The sequence below is a fragment of the Serinus canaria genome, chromosome 3, assembly GCF_022539315.1.
Source record: "Serinus canaria isolate serCan28SL12 chromosome 3, serCan2020, whole genome shotgun sequence".
NCBI classification, from domain to species: Eukaryota; Metazoa; Chordata; class Aves; order Passeriformes; family Fringillidae; genus Serinus; species Serinus canaria.
In genome coordinates this window covers 98258408-98279857 of record NC_066316.1, presented here as the reverse complement: position 1 = coordinate 98279857, position 21450 = coordinate 98258408, and the positions used below count along the sequence as shown (strand labels likewise).

The 21450-nt window shown below is 48.7% G+C and overlaps 1 long non-coding RNA gene across 1 annotated transcript; it reads left to right on the top strand.

The window, feature by feature from the left end:
• The first annotated feature begins 538 nt into the window (after positions 1 to 538).
• Positions 539 to 16298, top strand: LOC108962902 (uncharacterized). The gene is made up of 3 exons (XR_007777310.1): positions 539 to 600; positions 10088 to 10140; positions 15054 to 16298. It is a non-coding gene; the product is annotated as an uncharacterized LOC108962902 (long non-coding RNA).
• Positions 16299 to 21450: the final 5152 nt, after the last annotated feature.

Sequence of the window (21450 nt, the reverse complement as noted above, 5' to 3'; positions counted from 1 at the left end):
AACCCGCCCCGCGGGGCATCCCCCGGGCTGGGCTGCTCTCCACAGGTCCTCAGGACCCGTCTGTAAGAGCTGTGCTTAAGTGTAGTAGCCCAGCAGTGCTGCTCCTGCTGCATGGTCCTCGAAGATGACAATGTCCTCCCCCAGCTCGGGGAGATGTTTGTAAGGATCTGGTGCTTGGGAGGCCGAGCTAACGGGCTGGGCTGGAAAGTTTTGGAAGGGACAGGGAAGCGCGGCAGCCTGCCCGAAACCGCGATCAGAGACGGCCGCGCACCCTCCCCTGCGCCGCCGCTCCCTCCCCCGGCCCCGGGGCGCTCCGGGGTGGGATTCTCCCCCTCGAAAGGCTCCCGGACCGCCAAGTGCCGCTCCCGCCCCGGCCGGGAGAGGCGGCGGCTCCCGCCGGGTCCGGCCATGGGCAGCGGTAGCAGCCGGCGGCGGGGGCCCGCGGGCAGAGCGGGGCAGAGCCGGGACCTGCCGGGGACCGCGCCGGCCGACGGCGAGGGGGCGGCGGCACCGCCCGGCTCCGGCCGCCGAGCCCCGGCCGCCGGCGGCAGCAGCGCGGAGGCGGCGGGAGGCGGCGGCGGGGCCCCGCTCCAGCAGGGGGTAAGTGCCCGCCGGCCCCGAACGAGACCCCCGACCCTCCCGGCGGTGGCCCCGGGCCCCCCAGCGCAGCCCAGCCCAGCGCAGCCCGGGTGTCCCCGCCGCCCTGGGCAGCCCTGCCGCAGCCGGCGCCACCCGCCGCGGCCGTGGCTTCCTCCGAACATCAACAGCGTTAAATTCTTTTGATCTCCGCTGCGAGCCAGGCTCGATGGTCTCTTTGCGTTTTCTCTTTGCTGCTTTCTTGGCGTTTTCAGTCTCCGGTACAAGGGAAACAAGGTCCCGAGAGGAGCCATCCCGTTTTTCGGTCTCCCGGTTCCACTGGAAGTTTCTTTTCCTGACTTGTAGAAATAGGTCGACTTTTTAAAGTTCGGCTCCTGCTTTTTCCTGGGTCGGGCTTGTAAACAGAAGGTTTAAAATGTGAACATAAAGCTGCCCTTAAATGTTTGCCAGTCCACTGCAACTGCAGTCTGGCTCTTCCTAAAGGCACATTTCAGTCTCTTTAACAAATAATGGATTTGCTTCCAAGGGAGTTGAGATTTATCTTTTGGGCTTTTTTTCCAATCCAAGAATAACAGCAGCATATATATCAGCTGGTGATGAGGTCAAAAATCACATCTTTCCTCTTAGCTTGGCTTTGGAAGCTGTGTGCTTTTTGTTAGATAAACACTGCTCTCCACAGATGAGACAAAAGTTGTCAAAATAAAGTAATAAATTCAAAAATTGAAAGAAATATTTAGGACCCAGGAACATTCTGCATTGCATGCCTCAGTTTTGCTCTTTAGAAGGGTATCATTTCCCTCACTGAACTGCACATGCATGGGTTAAGGATTACTTTAATACAAACTAAATTTTCCATTAGGAAACTTGGCAGGGTTCTGTATGAGAACCCTTTATTTAGACAGGTTTTAAAGAAAAACCTTGAAGTAAGGTTTGGAAATTGAAGAAAAAAAAATAGACATTTTGTACTGACATACTGTTTTCCTTGGTCTTTAAACTCCAAACCCTCCTGCAGAATGAATGGAGCTTACTCCAGCACTACTTTCTCCTCTGAGGGCCTCTCATTTAGGAGTAATCCTCCTGACTTCTCCCATTTGTCTTTACTTATGGGAATAGAGGCTGCTGGTATTCATTTTCCTTCTTTTTCCACATGGGAATATCATGGCTGTATCTTTAATAATTCTAATAAGCTGTGAGTTTTCCTATGCAGAAATCAGTATCTTAGCCCTAGTCTGAAATTATGTGAATTCTGGGTAATAACATATCAGAAAGACAATGGAGCTGCCCTCATCTTTCTTTTCTAATGCCAGTTGAGACATTTCACTCTGACAGTAGCAGTGAACTAATGACAAGGATCAAACTATAGAGGCTGAGTAATTGAAGATGTGGCCTTTGGGGTAGTGTGGGAGTCTCTATGCCCCACTCCCTGCTTCGACTTCTCCTCTGGCAGAAATGGTGGTGAGGAACCTGTAGCATTACCTCAGCCACCCCATGTTGTGGTGCAGACCTAGGGTTTGAATGATGTCAGGCTTTGCAGCACAGGGATGTCCATGAGGGTCCTCAAAACTCAGCCTTGAGCAGGAATGTGGGGCCTTGGTCATCCAGTGAGGCCAAGTGTGTGCAGCATACAGCAGTGCCACCAGTGAGGCAGCAGTGATGCTGAGCATCTTGTGTGTCTCCTCATCCAGCTGTTGCTGCTGCCTCTTTTGGGAGGAAGCTCACAGCTCTGGTTACACCCAGACAAAGACAGCAAAGAGCTACCAGTATTTTTCAAAGATACTAAAGACATCAAAGAGAAGTCTCAGGTAGTTTCAGGGCAAACTTGAAGCTTTTCTTGGTAGCACTTTATTTTCCTGAACCTGAGATGGCAAAGACAGCAGTCGTGGGCTTGCTATTCTGATTCCTTGAGGCCTAAAAAGTCACATGCCTGTGAAAAGGAGGGAGGAAACTGTTCAGAGCACCAGGTTTTGGTTGTTTACTGGGTACAATTTAGTCTTTTAGGTTGTTGAGCAAACTGCAGTCCCACCCTTCTCAGGAGGCTGGGGGAGGAGGTTTCTGGAAAGGGATATCATCTTCATTGCATTGCTAGTAATTTTAGGGCAATTTCTCTCAGTCTTGCCAGCTTCTAAAGTCATTTGTAGTTTCTGTCTTGTGGTAAGAACTTGCTTGCTTTGCCCTGTTCAGTTGTCCAAATTGGAAGATAAGCAAAGAAATTTCAGAGAAGAAAGGATGAGTTAATTCAACAGAGTTAATGGAACAAAGGTGAGGCAGGAAGAGGAAAGGCAACAAGGAGGTATCACAATAAGAAAGTCTGATGAGAAATAGCCCCTGGAGGAGCAGGTTCTGGCCAGTGGGAGTAAAAGAGACCTTTGACACCAGTCAGAAGAGAGTAGAATTGCAAACAGGACTCTTTGTTCTGCTGTCACAGCTGGGTTTCTCCTGGGTGTGATGTGCATCCGTGTTGTGCTTCACAGCTGAACCCTGGCACAATTTGCCATCCAGCAGCGAGCTGGCAGCACTGATGGGCAGTCAGGGCAGGTGACAAAGGCTGGTGGAGCATGCAGCTGCCTTTAAAGACTTGAGCCACCTTTATTATATTCAAATAGCGCTTGGGAGCAAAAAAGGTGAAAGCATATCACAGCAGCAGGCTGGGAACCAAATCCTGGTTGGAAACCTGCACATGCCTCAGAGCAGACCCCAACACCTCTTGTCAGCATCAAACATCCTTTTTCAGTTTTACTCTCAATTCCAGATGGTTGTATGTGCTATTCCTTGTTTCTTTACTCAAGACAGAAAAATGTAGTTAAGGTTTTGCAAGTGCTTCTGCAGCACAGAGCAAGGGTGGCAGCTCTTGGTGGAAGGCAGGGAAGAGGCCGTGGCCTCAGGCATTTCCCCATTGGTTTCCAGAAGTGGAGGAGTGGAGGAGGAAATACAGACATGTTAGGGTTTCAGTTTTAACAGCTTTTTCCATTGCACCATATCTCCTCCTGACTGGAGACAGGATGTAATTCCATGAAGCAAATCACCCCAGCTGCAGCATAGGAGTAACATAGCTAGAGGATATATTCACCAACTTCTAGAGAGACGATAATATAATTTTAAAACACCCGAGTGTTAAAAGCTTTGTCCGATTTTTTCAGCCAGATGTTTTTTCTGCAGATTGATGTGGCACAGCGTCACCTCGTGGTGGCCGATCCCGAGCTGCAAACACAAAAGGGTCCTGAAGGGACATGAAAAGCCATGCCCCATTAGCTTCTTACAGGAACTCAGGTTTATTTTTCTGCTCTTGTTAAAATGTGCTTCCTTCAAACAGAAATTTTATCTTTCTGATTCCATGTTGTTAGCAGTTTATTTCAACATTTTCTTCCTGGTTGTGTTAAAAGACAAAAATGCCCTCAAATCAATATATTGTGCTACACTTTGATAGGGAGCATGGGGCCTTTAGAAAATGTCATCTCCAGCAGAATATCTGGGACTCCCTGAACTTCCTAAAGTCAGATTATTTTACATTCTGCAGTTAATGTCCAGTTGTAGATCTGACGGTTGCTGAGTTAAAGGTCTCCCTCCCTACCCCATTATATTTCTTGTCTTGTTCAAAGCACCTGAAACTTCACCAGAGCCTAGAAGCAGTGAGCTGTGCTGTCCCCTCAGCCAGCATCACCCTCCCAGCACAGCTGTGTTGCACCTGGACTTGGAAAACTGCTGACTAGGTATTTTCCACAACTCCCCCCTTTCACTTGGCAAAGCATGGGTGGCTTTTGCCCTGGAAACTATTTGTGATCTAAAAAGTATGCCCAGGGCATGTGCAGAATAGCTGGGAGCTGCTGTTTTAGTTGGCAGGAGAGGAGAAGCGTGGGAACTTCTTGCATCCCTGCCCACTTCCCGTCCACTGCCTGCTCCTAATTCCTTCGCTGGCCAGAGGATGTTGCTGCAGACCAAAGCAAAGCTGGAAGTGCTTTTTCTGGGAGTGTTTTGCCTGGGGTGCAGCTGGGGCCTTGCGTCACATTTGGCACCTACTGGCACCCTAGGTAAGCTGCTTTTTTTAGCCAGCAGTACTGGCTGCGGGTTGGAGAGGCTGATTGCAGCAGTGCTGCCTGTCTCAGCCCCAGTCCTGTGCTGGCATTGCTGTAGGGTGCTGCCCTGCTGCTGCACCTGCAGGGCTCTCCACTGATAGCTTCCCTCCCTGCCACGGCAGCAGGTTGGCATTTCAGCTCAGACTCATCCACTGGTCCAGTTCATGGAGTGTCTGATAAGAGGGATTTGGGAGGAGCAGAGGCAGGCAAATAGGCACTGGCATACATTTTTCAGAAATGCTGCACTATTAAACCACACCCCATGGACCAGCACTGGCAGAGACCACACTGCTCCCGTGTAGATGCTTAACGTGGCTCAGTCACTCCTTGGATGTGAGTTGCACCTGAACTGTACTCAGAGTCTGTATTTCTACTGCATCGCAGGGCTGTATCCATACTGGTACACTGTACCATAGCAGCTGCCTGGCACTGGACCATGATGGTCTGCACCACTGAGCTGGCATGATTTTTGGTTAGGACCAGCTTGTAGTCTCTCAGATAATGTCTGGGTGTTGCTTAGGGACCAGCACAGGAACTGTCTCAACGAGAGCTTGAATTTGGCCTCTCAGTTTTGTTAGGGGTCAAGACTGCATCTGGCTGGTTTCAGTGCAGTTTGGGAGCAGCTCTAGAGCCTCCAAAGGTACACGGCTCCAGATCACCCTGTGGAAGGTTCCAGGAAAGGGTGTTCTCAGCCAGCTTATTCACAGCTACTGGAGCTGACAGAGAAAGTAGGGAGTTAAGGGCTGGCAGAGCCACGAGGAACTTGCACTGGATTGGGGAGAGTGGGAAGCTGCACCCCAGGAGTGCTGGTTTATGCATGCAGCAGAGAGAAATAGCTCTTGCTTCCAGCTCTCATCTCTGCCTTGCTCCCAGGAGCTGCTGCCCTAAAGAATGGCTGAGCTGTGTGAGCAATGACTGTCAAACCCTTCCACCCCACATGTCATGACATTAAATTAAATGTGGATACATGCTGGGTGAACTTAATATCCAAGCCTTTAAACTTGGAGGAGAAGGTGATGTGGGGCATTATGGCACAGCAGACGTCAGCACGGGATGCCTGTGCTGAGAATGGGGTGGAAAACAAGGAGACACGCCATGTTCTAGATGAGTAATAAAAGGATGACTGCAAGCTGCAGAAAGGAGAAGCTGACTTCATTTAACTCTTACCAGGACACAGGCCAATCAGGCCAGCAATTACTTATTTAGCTGTAGGATAGGAACCTGTAATATTAAAGTGTCCTGACATGCACATCATCCTAACCCACATAAAGGACTAATACTAATTATCTGCTGAACTTGCAAGACACCCATTACAGCACTCCCCAGCCGGCTGGGTGGGGTCAGTTTTTATTGTGTCTCACAGCCCAGGGCAGCTGGTGCTCCGCATCCTGCCTGCTGCCCGGCACACGGTGTCACCCGGGCACCGCCGAGCCAGGTGGCCTTTGCCTGCAGGAACTGGCAGCAGCTCCCAAACTGTGGAGACTCTCATGGCAGGGAAAAGGCAGAGGCTGGAGGTGCCTTTTGTTTTCACTTGCCACCATTTTTGGTTCATGCATTGGATGAAATGTTGGTAGACATCTGCGTGTGCCCGTTCTAAATTCTCTTGGGAAATAAGTATTGCTGCTGACAGATCCCTTGGAAAAGGTGGGAGCAGGTTTTGCACAGAGAAGCAGATTTTGCTAACCAGAGCTGCGCTATCCTGATGACGAATTAATTCTGTCTTCCACCCACACAACACGTACAGCTCGTAATATGGAGGAGTCAGCCACAAGGGAAGAAAAAACAGACAACCTACTGTACAATCCAAACCCCTCCCTAGAATGATCCAAACCCATCCTTTGCACAGAAGTATTGGAAACTGGGTTCTCACTGTGGGAAAAACATCATCAAAGCACTCCTAAATAACTCTATTTCCCTTGGTGCTGAGGATGCATAATGTTCTTCACCTGGTGGAAGGAAGCTTGGGCTGCAACAGTAGTCCAGTGATGATGGATGAGGAGCTGCACTGTGGGATGCAGTCCCAGGAGAAGTCAGCTATTGGAGCTCAGTATGCTGTTCTCCTGGCACTGCTTCTTGCTCTTATTGCATGTGGGAGATTGCCAGGAAACAATCATAAATAACCAGGAGAGAACTGTCTTACCTCACTGTCAGCTTTCTCACATACCCTTGTCTTCACTTGGACCCAGAAGCTCTTTCTAGAGTAGTTCAGCCTCTTCCAGAGAAAACAAAGTGTTGCCAAAGATCTGGGACTCTTCTGAAAGGATGTGGAATGCCTTTTGACAGGTATTACACTAAAACTCTATGAAAAACTGGCAACATCTTTTGTAATTTTTTGACAAAAACAGCTAGGATGTGAAATACAGTATAGAACAGATACCTTTCCTGGCTCCTGAAACAGAAGCTACTAAGGGCTCATCTGGAAGAGATGTTCACCCAAAGCCATGAGAGAGGTGTCCTTGCAGCTCTCCTCACCTGCTGAAGCATGGGAGCCAAAGGTGACCACAGCAGCACAAAGCCCTTGCGAGAGGCAGGGAAGAACTGAGCAGTTCGCTGCCAAGCACCTCTCTGTCTGCCTCGCAGTGTCTGAGACCACAGTGTTTAAACCTCAAGTCCTGCCCATCCCCCATGAGAAGCAGCTGAGGAAGGAGTGTAGTGAAAAAATATCCTTACAAATTAAAATCAGGTGTCATGCAATGCCTGCAGACACCCAGGTGGACATTTCTACCCAGGGGATGGCACACACAAGCCTAAACAATACTAATTGGCACAAAACTGTGTGTGAAGCCATCACTGTTGTACCAGCAGTGCCTGTTTTGGGGCATTGCCCCTCCATAGCTCCACACTTTCCAGCACCAGTCCCGTGCATGACCTTGAGGCAGCACAGGTTTGAGCTATTCTAAGAGCATATACATGATCTTACTGAGGAATCACTTGATCCCATCCAGCCCTGCAGAAACACAGCAGAGCAACAGGCAATGGATGTGCATTGCAAGCTTTTCCACACCTCTCCCTGGTTCCTTTGCCTCCTCTTGGCGGTTAGGTTTCTTTCCATTGTTCCTTTTTACTTAGATTTTTTTTTTTCCCATAAGTTGCTACAAAACACTAACTGGGTACTTGAGAAAAACAAGAAAAGTGGCCAAGCTCAGGGGAGGAGGGCATCTGGCTGCACTTGTCTTACCTGGGAGTTTCTCTCTGAGGGGCAGGGCAGAGATACTGTGAGAGTCAGGCAGGTAAAGGACAGGGCTGGGGCAGGTGCTGGCTCTATCTCTCGGCTTCAGAGGAGGACAGTCGGAGCTGCTGCCTGGGGACGGGAATTCGCTGCCAGAGCCCAGCCCAGAGCTGCCTCTTCTGCTGTGGGGTGAGCCTCTGCTCGTGAGAGCAGCCACTGAACTGGGACCTTATGAACACCCACCTCACTAAAAGAGGGACCCATCCCTGTCTGCCTGGGTGCCCAGGATCCTGAGCTTGCCTCTCCCTGCCCTGCTGGGCACCAGGCCCCCACTGCCCTGCCCCACTGTCTCTTCGGCACTGCTCTGAGCTTTCAGTGCACTGTAGCCTCACACCCTCTCCCTGCTGAGACATCCTGCTGGCCAACTTGCTGCTTCTGAGGCTCCTGCTGGGGCACCAGCATCGGCTGTCCCAGGGGTTTGTGAGGGAAAGCCTCTCCTCCATCCCTTCCTGTCTGGGCCCAGCCGCCATTGATTGTGCTCCCGAGCCACAGCGCCCCCTGCAGCCGCGGGGGAGTCACCGCACCGGCCCTGCCCGTCGGGAGCCAGCAGCGCCCCCGCAGGCCGGGCCTGGAACTGCACCGAGGGGAGGGCACTGCGGCCGGGGTGGCTGGGCCTGGGTTTGGGCCTGTGTGGTGTTAGTGCCAGAGTTGGCATGGTTTGTTTGCTTTATCATACATAAAGAACTGTTATTCCTATTCTCATGTCTTTGCCTGAGAGCCCCTTAATTTCAAAATTGTAGTAATTCAGAGAGAAGGGGTTTACATTTTCCATTGCAAGGGAGGCTCCTGCCTTCCTTAGCAGACACCTGTCTCAAACCAAGACACTTCCCTTTTTTCTTGTACAGAAAATATTTTCTTTCCCACACTGGTGGAGCAGTTTTTCACTTCTGTTTTCTGGAAGGCCCTGATTTGGTGTTACCTGTTTAACTTGTTGGTGGTGTTGTGGGATTCAGGGCAGTTTGTATGAAGGAGGCCCACCAGCTTCAGGACTGCACCTCAGGAACGATAATGACAAGCCAAGATGCAAAGCCATGTCCCGCTCCCTTTCCCTGTGAGAATACAGTGAAAAGGTAAAAAAGATCATAGATATATTATTCTCAGTAGTACCTGGCTACAGAGTGTTCATTTTGTTACCGACCCAGCTGGGGACAAGCAGTCCCATCCCTGCCCCCATTTTAAATACCATTAGGTTTGGCTTTGGTTGCTCCCCAGGTATCCCATTGAAAGCCTGGGGATTTCAGCATAGGGAAGATGGATGTTCCACCCCATATGGATAATTTTTCCAGGAAACATCTTTGTCAGGTGAAAATTGGGTTGATGTTGCTGTGACTTCCTCCCTTAGCAGGTATTTTCATACTGTTACCTGCAGCAGTGGGCATTTGTGGAAGTCTGGAGGTTTACCAGGTCAGTGTTTGGGGATTTAGGTTCTGTAGCCAGCTGTCCTGAGAGCTGAAACAGAACCAGCAGAACAGGGCTAGGAAAGGAGATTCTCTTGTACCTGTATTGTTTCCACCGAGGTTGTTTGGAGGTTTAAACCAAACCAGGGGGGTTAAACCAGGACATGTTGCCCACTGTAGATAGAGATAGGTTTCATAGAAAGAAATAGTGGTTTGGGTTGAAAGGGAGCTTTGAAGATTAGCTAGTTTCAACCCCCCCATCATGGGCAAGGACATCTTCAACTAGACCAGATTGCTGAAAGCTCCATTCAGCCTGGCCTTACCCCCAGGGATGGGGCAGCCACAGCTTTTCTGGGCAACCCGTTCCAGTGCCTCACAACTCTCACAGTAAAAATTTCTTCTTAAGATCTAATCTAAATCTGCCCTTTCAGTTTAAAGCCATTGACCCTTGTCCTGTCACTACAGGTCTTGTAAACAGCCCCTCTCCATGTTTCTTGTAGACCTCCTTTAAGCAGTGAAAGGTTGCAGTAAGGTTTCCCCAGAGCCTTCTTTCCTCCAGGCTGACCAACCCCAACTGCCTCAGCCTGTCCTCACAGGAAAGGTGCTCCATGTCTCTGATTATTTTCATGGCCCCCCTCTGGACTCATTCCAACAGGTCCATGTCCTTTCTGTGCTGAGAACGCCAGTGCTGCTGGATACAGCACTGCAGGTGGGGTCTCACATGAGCAGAGTAGAGGGGGAGAATCACCTTCCTTGACTTCAAAGTGTTGTAACCATCTTGTCTTCTATTCTAGGCTTTGTCAACCAGAAGCCCACCAGGCCCAGAGAACAACAACCTTGACCAGCAGTGAGTATCCCCTGCTTTCATGGTATCTTCAGCATGGGGAAAGCAGGTGGAAACAAGGGACCTTTATGCTATTTCTGCATTCCTCACACTGTGCAAAAGAGCTGGGAATGGTGTGAAATGGTTTATAAGCCTAAATATTCTGCCCTTTTACTTACTTGCAAATTTAAAAAAAATCAGGTGCTGCTTGAAAAGATCCAGGCTCCAGTTCAAGTGTAGTATAGAGGTCGTGAGCAATCAGAATTTTGGGTTTCCACATGTCAGAGAGGCACCTTGGAGTAGTTAGTGCAAAGCTGTGGAGAATTGCTCCAACAAAAAGTTCAGGCCCTGATTCACCTGTGGGCAGCAAGTAGAAAAGGAGAATAACGTCTGTTTGCTCCCCAGGAATTTAAGAGAAATTCCATCAGGTGCTCCAATGATACACCAGTTAGAGACAAGAGTGTCCCTCAGGGACATGGGGGGAGTGGTGGGGACCTGCTGCTCTGGGTGCCAAACAAAACAAATCTGAGCTTTTCCACAAGCAAAAGCTGCCCAGCAGAGTGAGCCTCTGAGTCTGCCCACCAGGAATGGGGACAGTTTAACACATGCTAAAAAAAACAGGTGAAATGAACAGGCTTGGAAAACCATCTTAAAATATCACCTTCTTACATTAAAGAGCGATTCTCTTCAGCATTAAGCTCTGACTCTCATGCAGCCCCTCTGCTCCTGCAGCACCCAGCTGTGTCAGCAGAGCCCCACCTCCCACTGCTGCTCTCCCTCCCAGCTGGCAGGGAGCTCACCTGGCAAGGCTTCTACAGCTGCTCTTGCAGGGACTTGAACCTCTCCTGGGCTTCCCAGCATCCTCAGTGGGCTTTGGGCTATGATGGCAACTGAGCATTCTCCTCCTGGGGTACACAGCCAGCCCTGCCAGGCCCCTGTGCAGCTCCCTGGCCCCAGGTGCCCATTGGCCCCTCACACCCTACCAAGGCTTTCCTTCTCCCACCCTCTTTGATGTGCAAGGGGAAGGTTTGAGACAGCAGAAAATGTTTTCTGATCTGGGATGACAGAGCAGGAGATTACTTTCATTTAGATAACATTTACTTTATACCTACTGCAGAGTCCCATAGCACAGCTCATGTGTGAAGTGCCTGTAGTGCCTGAGATAAGCAGAATCGCAATTTCTGCTGGCAAGAGCTATGCAAACATTTTTTTGGAAATGGCCCAGCACCCAATAAATTTTTGAAGACATCAAATCAATTAAAAGCAAATCAAGCCACAGAAACAGAGGTTAATGTGCATGCATAGGTGTCTCATCCTTCACATTTCTGTGTCTGGAATCATTCTTTACAAACAGCAAAAGTCAGCCTTGTCTTGATAGAGTTGCTGACTGAAGAAATTCCCATAAAGCCAATTAAAGGATAAGCAAATGTCAAGGGAGGAGAAGAAGAACTAGATAGGCAGTCATGCGAGATAGAGGTGGGCGTGCACTCCTGTCCTAGAACATGCCCCTGTGACACCAGTGAGCACCTGAACCAGCCCCTGCTGAATACTTTGGATGTGTTCCTGGTTGGGCTGTGTTACCTCTCATCCTCCCTCCCCCAGAATCTTTTGGGGACTGCTCTCCAGCGTCTGGTAGTTCAGGGGTGGATGACACAGCCCAGGCACTGGGAATGATTTTATAATTGCTGCCAAGGCTCGTGTCACTGGCAGAGTTACCAGGGCGTTGTTCTGACCCATTTTTCAGCTGCTAGGCCTTGTAGAAGGCATTTTAATGATTAACCCTGGACTTGCCCATCCTCAGCAAAATGATAAAAAACGCTGGCCTAGATTCACCCCAACCTAGTTTTCAGCCGCTTAACTCAGGTTTGTGCCTGGGAGCTTGTCATCCATCAGGACCATTGTCACAGGAGCCCGCAGGCAGCTCTCCCCCACACCAGGCAGCTGCCTGACACCAGGGCAGGGATATGGCACTGACAGCCATTCCCATGGCTGGGATCTTGCTCAAAGGTGGTTTTGCTCACTATTTGTCTAATTTTGTCCATTTCATTTCCTTCTCCATGTTGCATAATTCATTGTCTTTACACTTAACAAAAAACCTCATCCATAACTCCTGCTTCCCTTAAGAAACTTTAAACACCGAGTAGCCTGTAGCTGAAATGGAGCACATTTCTTGCTTTCCTCTTTCCTAAATTGCTTTGCTCCAGCCTCTTAAATCACTTTTATTGCTGCTTTCTACACTCCCTCCAAGCTGTTAAGAACATTTTAGCAGTGAGGCACCCAGAAGCCTGCCCAGTAATCCTGGTGGAGCTGTACTAGCCTTCTTTTTCCTTGCTGTCCTATCACACTGCATATTCCCCTCTTGTATGCTTTTCAGCTAACTCCTTCTCTCTCAGCTTTGCTCCTTCACAGATTTCTCTCCTTTCCCAGAACAGCTGGGGTTTAAAAATCTTTCCAGTCAAGGTACTGACCTGTTATTTTCCTGGCTGGAAGGTCTAACAGCCTTCAGGTGGACTCAGTGTGTATGAAGCCCGGCTCTGCAGCCCTGGCACGTGGCAACAGGAGGAGCAAGGTGCCTCCTCTGCTGCTGGAGCAGCTGGAGGAGCACGGGAACAGGCCTGTGGTCCACCAGCCTTTGTCCTGTGCACATCATGAGCTTGGGATTTCCCTGCCTTAGCTGCTCACTGAATTTTAGGATCAGCAGAAATAGCTGCACCAACATGCCTTTGAGATGGAGCTTTAGGTTGGGATGGCCTCAGGAAGTCTCCAGTCCAATCTCCAAGCTCTGGCTCCAGGCTGGATCAGCTGTGAAGTCAGAGAAGAATGCTCCAGGCTTTGTCCCATCAGGTGTTGAAAGCCTCCAAGGACGGAGCCTGTGCAACCACACAGCCTGTTCCTCTGCTTACTGTCCTCAGGGTACAGAAGTTTCTCCTTTTATCCAGATTAAAGCTCTCATCTTTTATTTTATTTCAGTTTTCCTGTATTAAATGATACAGAACTTTGCCACAAATATAGAAGCAGAATGAATAGCAACTTGCTTTTTCTTTGCTCTTGAAAGAAATACAGCCCTCTCTTTTCCTCTCATTTCTGGGGTGTGCATAGGAAGTGGAGTCTGCTTTTGTGTTTTCCGAAGCACATCTGTGTCTCAACGAGTTTTACCTGCGGATTTTCTCCATGCAAACCCAAGCATCGAGAATAATTAACAGTGGGAAATTATGTAACTGCTAAGAGAAACAATGGCTCTTCTGTGGGCCTGCAAGCAAGCTGCCAGGAGCTCTGCCTCTTATTCATCACGTAACATAAAATCAGTTAGATGATTGTCACAATGCGGAGTTTAAACAGTAAATTGTGTGTTTTAACTCAGATTTCTGCACTTCCTTTTCCCATTATTGCTTTGTAAATGCTGCTGTATGGTTCGAGCTCTTGGACCTGTAGGTTTCTTCTCAGGTCTTACCTCGTGCAGTGGAAATCAGATACCCTGCAGCCCTCAGCAGGGAAATGAATAAATGGAATAAGCAGAAGAGTCCAGTTACTAAATCCTGCTTGTTGCCAGTAGAACTTGCCATCAAGGGCATAGTGCAGTGTAAGTAACTGTAGAATACCTCCACTACCCAGTGTCACCCGCTGGCCATCAGGTGACTCCAGGAAAAACACCAGGCTATTTCTGACACACGGGGGGCATGGCAAACACAGCGTGGTCGGAGCAGCTGGGCTAGGCAGGAGCCTGAGGATGCTGCCTGGCCCAAGGAGAGCAGTATGAAAGCACTCCTCTATAGGAGAAAGTGTCCTTAGAAAAGCATTTCAGGGTTCTTTTCTTCAATTCTGATTCTACTTTTACATACCTGCTTTAGGGCAGTTTCTGTGTCCTCGGGTTTTTTCCTCAAAGGATGCTAACAGATGAATTTTATTATCCCAGCTGCAAGAGCAATGGTTGGGATAGATCTCATCCTTAGAGGAGTTCGATAGATAATGAGTCTGGGACAGATCTGGAGCCATGCTAGTGGATATGCAAATCTCTCCTCTTTGGCAACGAGCTAACTGACACAAAACTGAAACATTTATTTCCTGTTTACTTGTTCTTCACTAGTGGATGGTCACAAAGTCTTGGTTGACATGGCATGGCAGAGCACTTTACAGTTTGGATGTACCAGCTCAATTCTCCACTTTGCTTTGCACATCACCATGACCTCCATTCCAAGGAGCCATGTGTTCCAAGCCTGACAGCCCAGCTTGCTCACCTCCCAGAGCTCTACAAGGCAAGGAGGAGCACTCCTTGTCAGCTGCTGGCTCCTCTCTTGAGTCCTGGAGGGCAAGACCAAGTAGGCTTAATTGGTAGCATGAGGTGCAGTGGTCAAAGCCTGCAGAAGACTTGTTTCTGTTCTCCCTTATGCAGGTAGGGACAGATTTCTCTTGTACCCCACAAAAACCACCTCTGATAACACCAATAAACCCCATGCCAGTTCCCTTTGAGTCATACATCAGTTCCCACTCATCAGAGGGCTGTGCCCATGAGGAAACAAAAGTCATAAGAGCAGTTTGGGGGAGGTGCATTCATATTTTGGTTGAAACTCAGATCCCTTACAAATCCAAACAAAATCATCTCTTTTTGCATAAAACCTTAAAAGTAGCATAAAGATTACACTGTCCTTTAGCTGGGCCTGGAGCATAACTCGAAAGGTTCTGGGAGCTTGATCCTGGAGCACTGTAAGGGTTCTACTGTAATGAACTCACAGACTGAACTGGTGCCAAGTGATAGCAAATGTCAGCAGGCAGTGTGCCAGTGGGGTATGGGAACTAGACGTGACAGAGTATCTGTGTCTCAGCCAGCCACATGCAGCTCAATCTTTCCATTCACAAAAAAAATGAAGCCAGGCTCTCCTTGTATCTTCAGAGCCTGATTGTCTCTCATAACACCAATAATTCCTTCCCTCCCATGATAGGTGCCCAGAAGGCAGCAAGAAGGGTTTGGGGCAGCCCACAATACTGTATGATTACTCGGAGGAGGAGCTGATGGCCAGCATCGAGCGGGAGTACTGCCGCTGAGCCCACCACAGAACGGCAGGCACAGCCTGGAGCCCAGCGAGCAGAGCTGCTGTGACACCACAACTGCATGGAGAGGGGGCTGCTTGGGGAGCACTGAGGAGAAAGTTCACCTGATCAGCTCCCAGTGAGAGCAGGAAGATCCTCACCAGCTGCTGATTTCTGATTGGTGCCACTGCAAGAAGAACCAATTAATCTTAAGAATCGATATTTAGAAGCTCATTTCTAAATGCTATTTTTAAATGAACATGTACTAGAATTAGTGTCATACTAGAGGTGTTGAAATGTGGTGCTTTGAAGGAATCTATGAACCTAGTAAAATCTTGCAGCAATATCATCTGATCCAGAACTTTAGGGGATGTTGAATGAAATTAATGTTTCTGCCACCTAAAATGTGCCAAATTGCACTTGTGCAAGCCTCAGGTTCAGATCTGAGTTTGGTACTGTCTCTTTCAATCTGATCCCAGTCTGGTCCCCAGTATGGGAGATGAGAGGAAAAGGGGATTGAGCCCACTATCTAGCACATAGGCAGTGTAAACCCAGAGTTCAAATCCCACCACACTGCCAAATTAGGCTCCTGGGAGCCATCAGTGAGCACAGGATTTGTGTGATCCCTTTGGGGCAGGGTCCCAACATAGGTGTCCTACCTGGGCATAGATCCATTACAGTGATGGGAGTGAAAGCAGGAGGCACATCCCCATTTCAGTCATCCTCCTCAATTTGCATGCTCTTGTAGAGCAGCTGTTTGGGATCAGTTTTCAGAATTGCTGCTCCTGGCCCTTCCCTAATATTTCTTGTCCTACAAGAAAAATCACTGCATTTTACCATTAGCTGACTGCAAAGTAAACCAGAAAGTTCTCTCTTCTAAGGAAATAGTATTTTCCGTTCTCCCAGACAGGGAAGCCTGGTATTTTGGGTTTCTGCTTTTATTATATCTGCATGTTAATGTATTATGAGTATCTGCTTATTATCAGAAGTAGAAAAATACTTTATTTCTATCTTCTGAAGCATAAAAGGCATCAGATGAAATTTTCACTGCATGTAAATGCAAGAAAAAACTGCAGGACACCTCTTAAAATGCTGTATTTTAAGTACTTTATGATTCCCGGGACCTGTGAAACAAATAAATGCATCTATACTCTGAAGCCCTCAGTGAAGGCATCAAATGTTCTGAAAAAGGCTCTCTGAAACATTATGCTCTGGTACCTGCAGAGACTAAGCAGGATGCGTCCGTGGAGGATGGCAGGTGGGATGCCTCGAGGGGGGCACTAGATCACACCCCCGGCACACAGACTCACACCCCAGTTGTCTTCCATGCAGCTGCCTTCAGCAAGACTGGACACTGTGCTCTGCCTGGGAGCTGGGGAGCCCCCAGGCAGCCCAGAGTGGGCAGTGGGAGGGAGCCAAGCTCCCACAAAGCTGTGCATGCTTGGAGGCAGCAGCTCCCAGCACACCAGCTGGGGCATGTCAACAGGACCAGGGATAATAAGGTTTTAAACCGGAAGAGGCTAAATTTGGGTTGAACATAAGGAAGAAATTGTTTACTCTGGGGATGTTGAGGTACTGGAACAGGTTGTGAGTGCCCCATCCCTGGAAGTGTTCAAAGCCAGGGTGGATGGTGCTCTGAGCAACGTGGTCTAGTGGAAGATGTCCCTGCCCGTGGCAGGGGGATAGGACTAGATGGTCTTTAAGGACCCCTCCAACCCAGGCTGTTCTATGATTCTGTGATACCTTGGTGGCCCAGAAATAGCTGGGGTAGAGAGCAGGTGTCCCTGCCATGTTGGGAGAAGTTGGGTGGGCCCTCTGGAGCAATGGCTCTCTAACCCTCCTGGAAAAAATCCAGTTTTGAACAATAGCAGATCTTTCACAGGAACAGTCATTTTTAGACCTATTAATGTCACTGATCTGTGGCAGGAGTACAGTTTCTCTGCAGTTTATCAAGAGCCCACTCACCAGATCTCCCAGAGCTTGTGTTAGTTTTCAGCAGCTCTCAAAGACCTACTGGGAGGAACAGAATCTGCCTGTGGAGAGCAGAAAAAACACGGTGACCCCAGCACCACAGGGGACCACAGTACTCTATATTCTTTTGTAATCACAACAGTGGTTTAGATTTTCTTTGAACTTGAATCTAATTCTTTCAACTAAGACCTTCCTTCTTTCAAGGTCCCCAGAGTCCCTGGCACATGTGGGGAGATATTTCACTGAGCTCAGTCACAGCTTCCCCTTTGTGAGCACAGGGCCAGTGGATTGCTGCCTTTTTGGATGGCCTCCAATGACACAGCAAACAGAGGAAAGCCACGCTGCTGTCAGACCATGCTGGGACAGGAGCAGCCAGGGACCAGGGCTCTGCCTCCCCCAGGTCACCCTGCATGTGCCCTGCCTGCTCTCTGGGGCTGCATTTGGTGACTGGCCCAGGTAACAGCTCTACAACCCATTTCAGACTCTCCTACAGGAAAGCCTAAGTATTCACAATTACAGAAATTGACTAAAAAGAACGCCTAAGCAGAACATACTGTTAGGCTGCAAAAAAATCTCTACTGAACACAGCAAAGCACCAAGCTGCTTTATAAAATGAGCTTCTAAAATAACCAAGAGACAAAGCACATTTCTGTAGCTGGAACAAAGAAAGGTGCAGTGGTTTTCACAGATAATCTTTTCAGCATCACCAACAGAAAAGGACGAGCTGCAGAAACACAGGAAGGTCCAGAAAGGAGTAATGAAGCTGGGACAGTCACTGCACCAGGGAAAAGGTGCGGGAAAGAACTTTGGGGATGCAAGGAGGGACCTCAGACTGTGGTATGGTCTTGCAAACTTTCTCTGTGCCATAAAATGGTGTGTGCTCAGCACTGAGCTCAGACCACAGAGCCAGCCAGCACAAAAAGCTCACAGCCATCTGTCTTCTCACATCATGCAGAACAGGATGGTGGTACCCAGTCTGCCCAAGAACTGATGGTGCTCCTCCCTCTGGGTCAAACCTGCACCCAGCTCCCTGCCCAAAAGGGACAGTGGTAGCAGGGCTGGTGCCTAGGAAGCCACAGCTACAGCTTAATGACCTGGTGTCAGTGTAACTCTGCTTTTGGGCCATCCTTTGCTCACAGAAAATAGGACATTAATCATTTGTAGGTAAATAATAGTATGGAAGCAGTAGCTGTGCCCACAACAGATTTCAAGAGAAACTTTTGAATTAATGGGTTTTTCAAAAAAGAACAATTGCACTATAGAGACCACTGCCACATCTCAGGGAGTGAATGCTTGTTGTCATTTTATTGCAGGGGTTCCATACAGTTGTCTCCTTATCACAAAAGTCTCATACCTTCTTGGTTGTTCTCATGGGCAGCTCCTCAGAGCACTGACTCCTTCTTCACAAAGTAACCAACTGACCCCAGTTCCCTTCTCAACCAGCCCAGCCCCCACACTCTTTTATAGCACTCTTCTTCTCATAGGTTATAGCTGTGGCCTGTTAGAGTCAGGCCTGCTCTTAGTCTTTGATAATTGGCCCAGCTGCAACTCCTTAGGGGTAAGATTAGCTCTACACTATTTTCTTATATTCTATCCCCCTACAAATGCTGATATCCAACCACCTGAATTATTGAAAAGTTCGTTTTCTTTTCATGGTATTTCTCTATAACCACCATCAAATCACAACTACTTGAATGAGAAGAAATTATTCAGCTCACCAGTACTCCCGCCCCTAAAACAGTTTGCTGGAATTAAGCAGGGCTCTGGACAGTCTCTTACTCATCATTTTGGAAAATACCCTCCTGTTCAATATCCACAGCATAAGACAGGATAGCTGACAGTGGCTTTTGAGCTGACACTATTAATCTCCATTATAAACCAGCAAAAGGCTATTATTTTTAACCAAATCACTACATTATTCATCTTACAAAGACAAATGCTACATGCTGCATTTTGCACTAGTCCAAAAGGAGCAAGAGAGCCTTGCTGAAACAGAGCCTCTGCCCCAGCAAGGAGGGCACAGGGGCCCACAGGCCTGCAGCTGTGCCACAGGAACCTCATGGAGCTATCCATCACATTTGCCAGCTGCCTGGCCCACATCCACAGCAGGGTTCCCCCTCACCTCACTCTGAACATGGCAATTATTTGCACAGGGCGAAGTGGATTTATCTGGGCAGTGATAACCAACAAAGAAATCACTCTGAACTCAAGAGATGCTACAAGAGAAACAATTAAACCTAAGGTATTCTTCCCATCTGGGACAAACTCTCCCAGGAAAGGGTATGCTTCAGCTTTCTCAAGTTTTCTGCATGTTTTTAGATGTGTCCATTGCCTTCAGCACACATCAACACATAAGTCATCAATTTCCTTCGACACCTGGGGGCTGAAGCAGAAGAGGAGGAAGGATCCATTTGACAGAGGATCCCAGGACAGTCTGGACTGTGAGATGTGGCTGAGGCTTTGCAGCTTCCTCCTGGACTGTCTCACCATTTCCTCAGCCTGCAGGTTGCTGGGTTTTGACTCATGATTTACTCTTGCTGCATGGAAGCAATTTGCCTTCTCCCAGCCAGAGCCTGCCTGCCTTGAGCTGCCTTGCTGGACATGGATGGAAGGTAAACAGGCAGATGGGCTCACAGGTTAAACTTCAAAACCAGTCTGAAGATTTATCCCAGCAGATGAACTCAGGCCAGAGGCAACCCTGGGGCAGGACTCAGCTCATGACATGACAGATGAGGGATGTTGAGTACAGCTTTCACAGCTGGAAAGGGAAAATTAGCCAGAGCTGTGGCCTCAGCTGGAGGAGCACACCAAGCGTGCAGCCACCCTGCAGCACAGGCCACCTCTGCCACCTCTGCAGCATCAAGTGGATCCACTCTCCCAGAGCCCAGACTTCAAGAGGATCAGTGCTCACTGGTTTGCAAGACAGCTCAAGCTGCTGCTCAGCCCAGGGCTTGGCTGTACAACCACACAAGGTGGTGTGTGTAACAAGCAATGACACTGCAGGATAAAGCACTAAGCTAATGGACATGTTTGAGCACAAATCCATTTTCCTTCAGAAAATGATTCCTTTTCATGGATTTAGAATGGCTTAAAGACAGAAAGACTTGTCCCCAACAATGCTTGTGTCAGCAAAGGGGTAGTTGGGAAGGCTTCTTGTATGCAGGCTGTTTTCTTCACTGGATGAAGCTCTTCCAGACTCCAGCCCCATTAGGATGTGGACTGAGTGCACCTCCTGGCTACATGGGACAGCTCAGACCACATCTTGGGTCTAAGGAAAAGCAGAAAAGTGAGCAGAGACTGAAATCCATTGCCATGTTTCATATAAACAAAGCCAGGGAAACAAAATAAAAATCAGCAAAAAACACCCCAGAACAAGTATTCTTGGAGATATAATTGGATGGTCAGAAAAAAATCTTCCTTGAAAAATAGTAGGGACAGGTAGAGACAAAAGAATTGTGACAAACTGCAGAGCCCAGGGGCTGAAGTTTGTAGTGTTCTGCCAGAGCATTAAACATGCACCTAAGCTTTCCCTTCCAGGTGTTCTCCTGAGGGGGAAGCAGAACCATTATGAGATCTCTTTTCACCTTCCTCACACTTGCAAGAACAACTCTTCTGTGCTCTTCTGTGGACAAAGCCTTGAGTCACTGCTCCCAGGTCACCCCCTGAGGGCTGAGCAGCTGAGGGCTGCACAGACTGAGCCACCTTGCAGAGAAAGGCTGTGACAAAAAGCTGGAATCATTACACCTTCTCCCTTTCTGCTGGAAATGAACATTTCTGCAGTTCAGAAACTGGTCAGAGGGAAACAGCATAAAAATGTAGGTAGTTGCTGCTGCTGTCACCATCACTGGACACCTCCTTCCCAGCTGAGACTGGGAGGTAACACCCAGCCTGCCAGAGCAGGAGGTACTGGGGCTAGCACAGCCACTTTCAGGGTAAATTCCCGTCTCTGCCTTATGTTCAGCACTCACTCCATGCCCAGCTTGTGACACTAACAGAGCAGCACCCAGCACATCCCTTCCAGCTGCTGGAGGCCGGGCTGGGAGTGGTGTGGAGCTGGGAACTCTTGTTTCCAGAGAGCAGAGAGAAGCCCCAAGGCCTGCTGGGGGTGTGCACCTTCTACCAAAACCACGAGATGAATGGTATAAAATCATAAACAAGCGAGCATTGGTCAATTTACACAGGATCCAAAAAATCCTGCCTTTACAGGGAAGTGAATTAGCAAGCCCCAAAGTCTTCCACTGGCCTAGACACAACCTAAGCCTGAAGGATTTACATAGTTCTAGAATGGACGCCTATGAAACCTGAAAATCCGTGATATTTTTTATGACTTAAAACCAG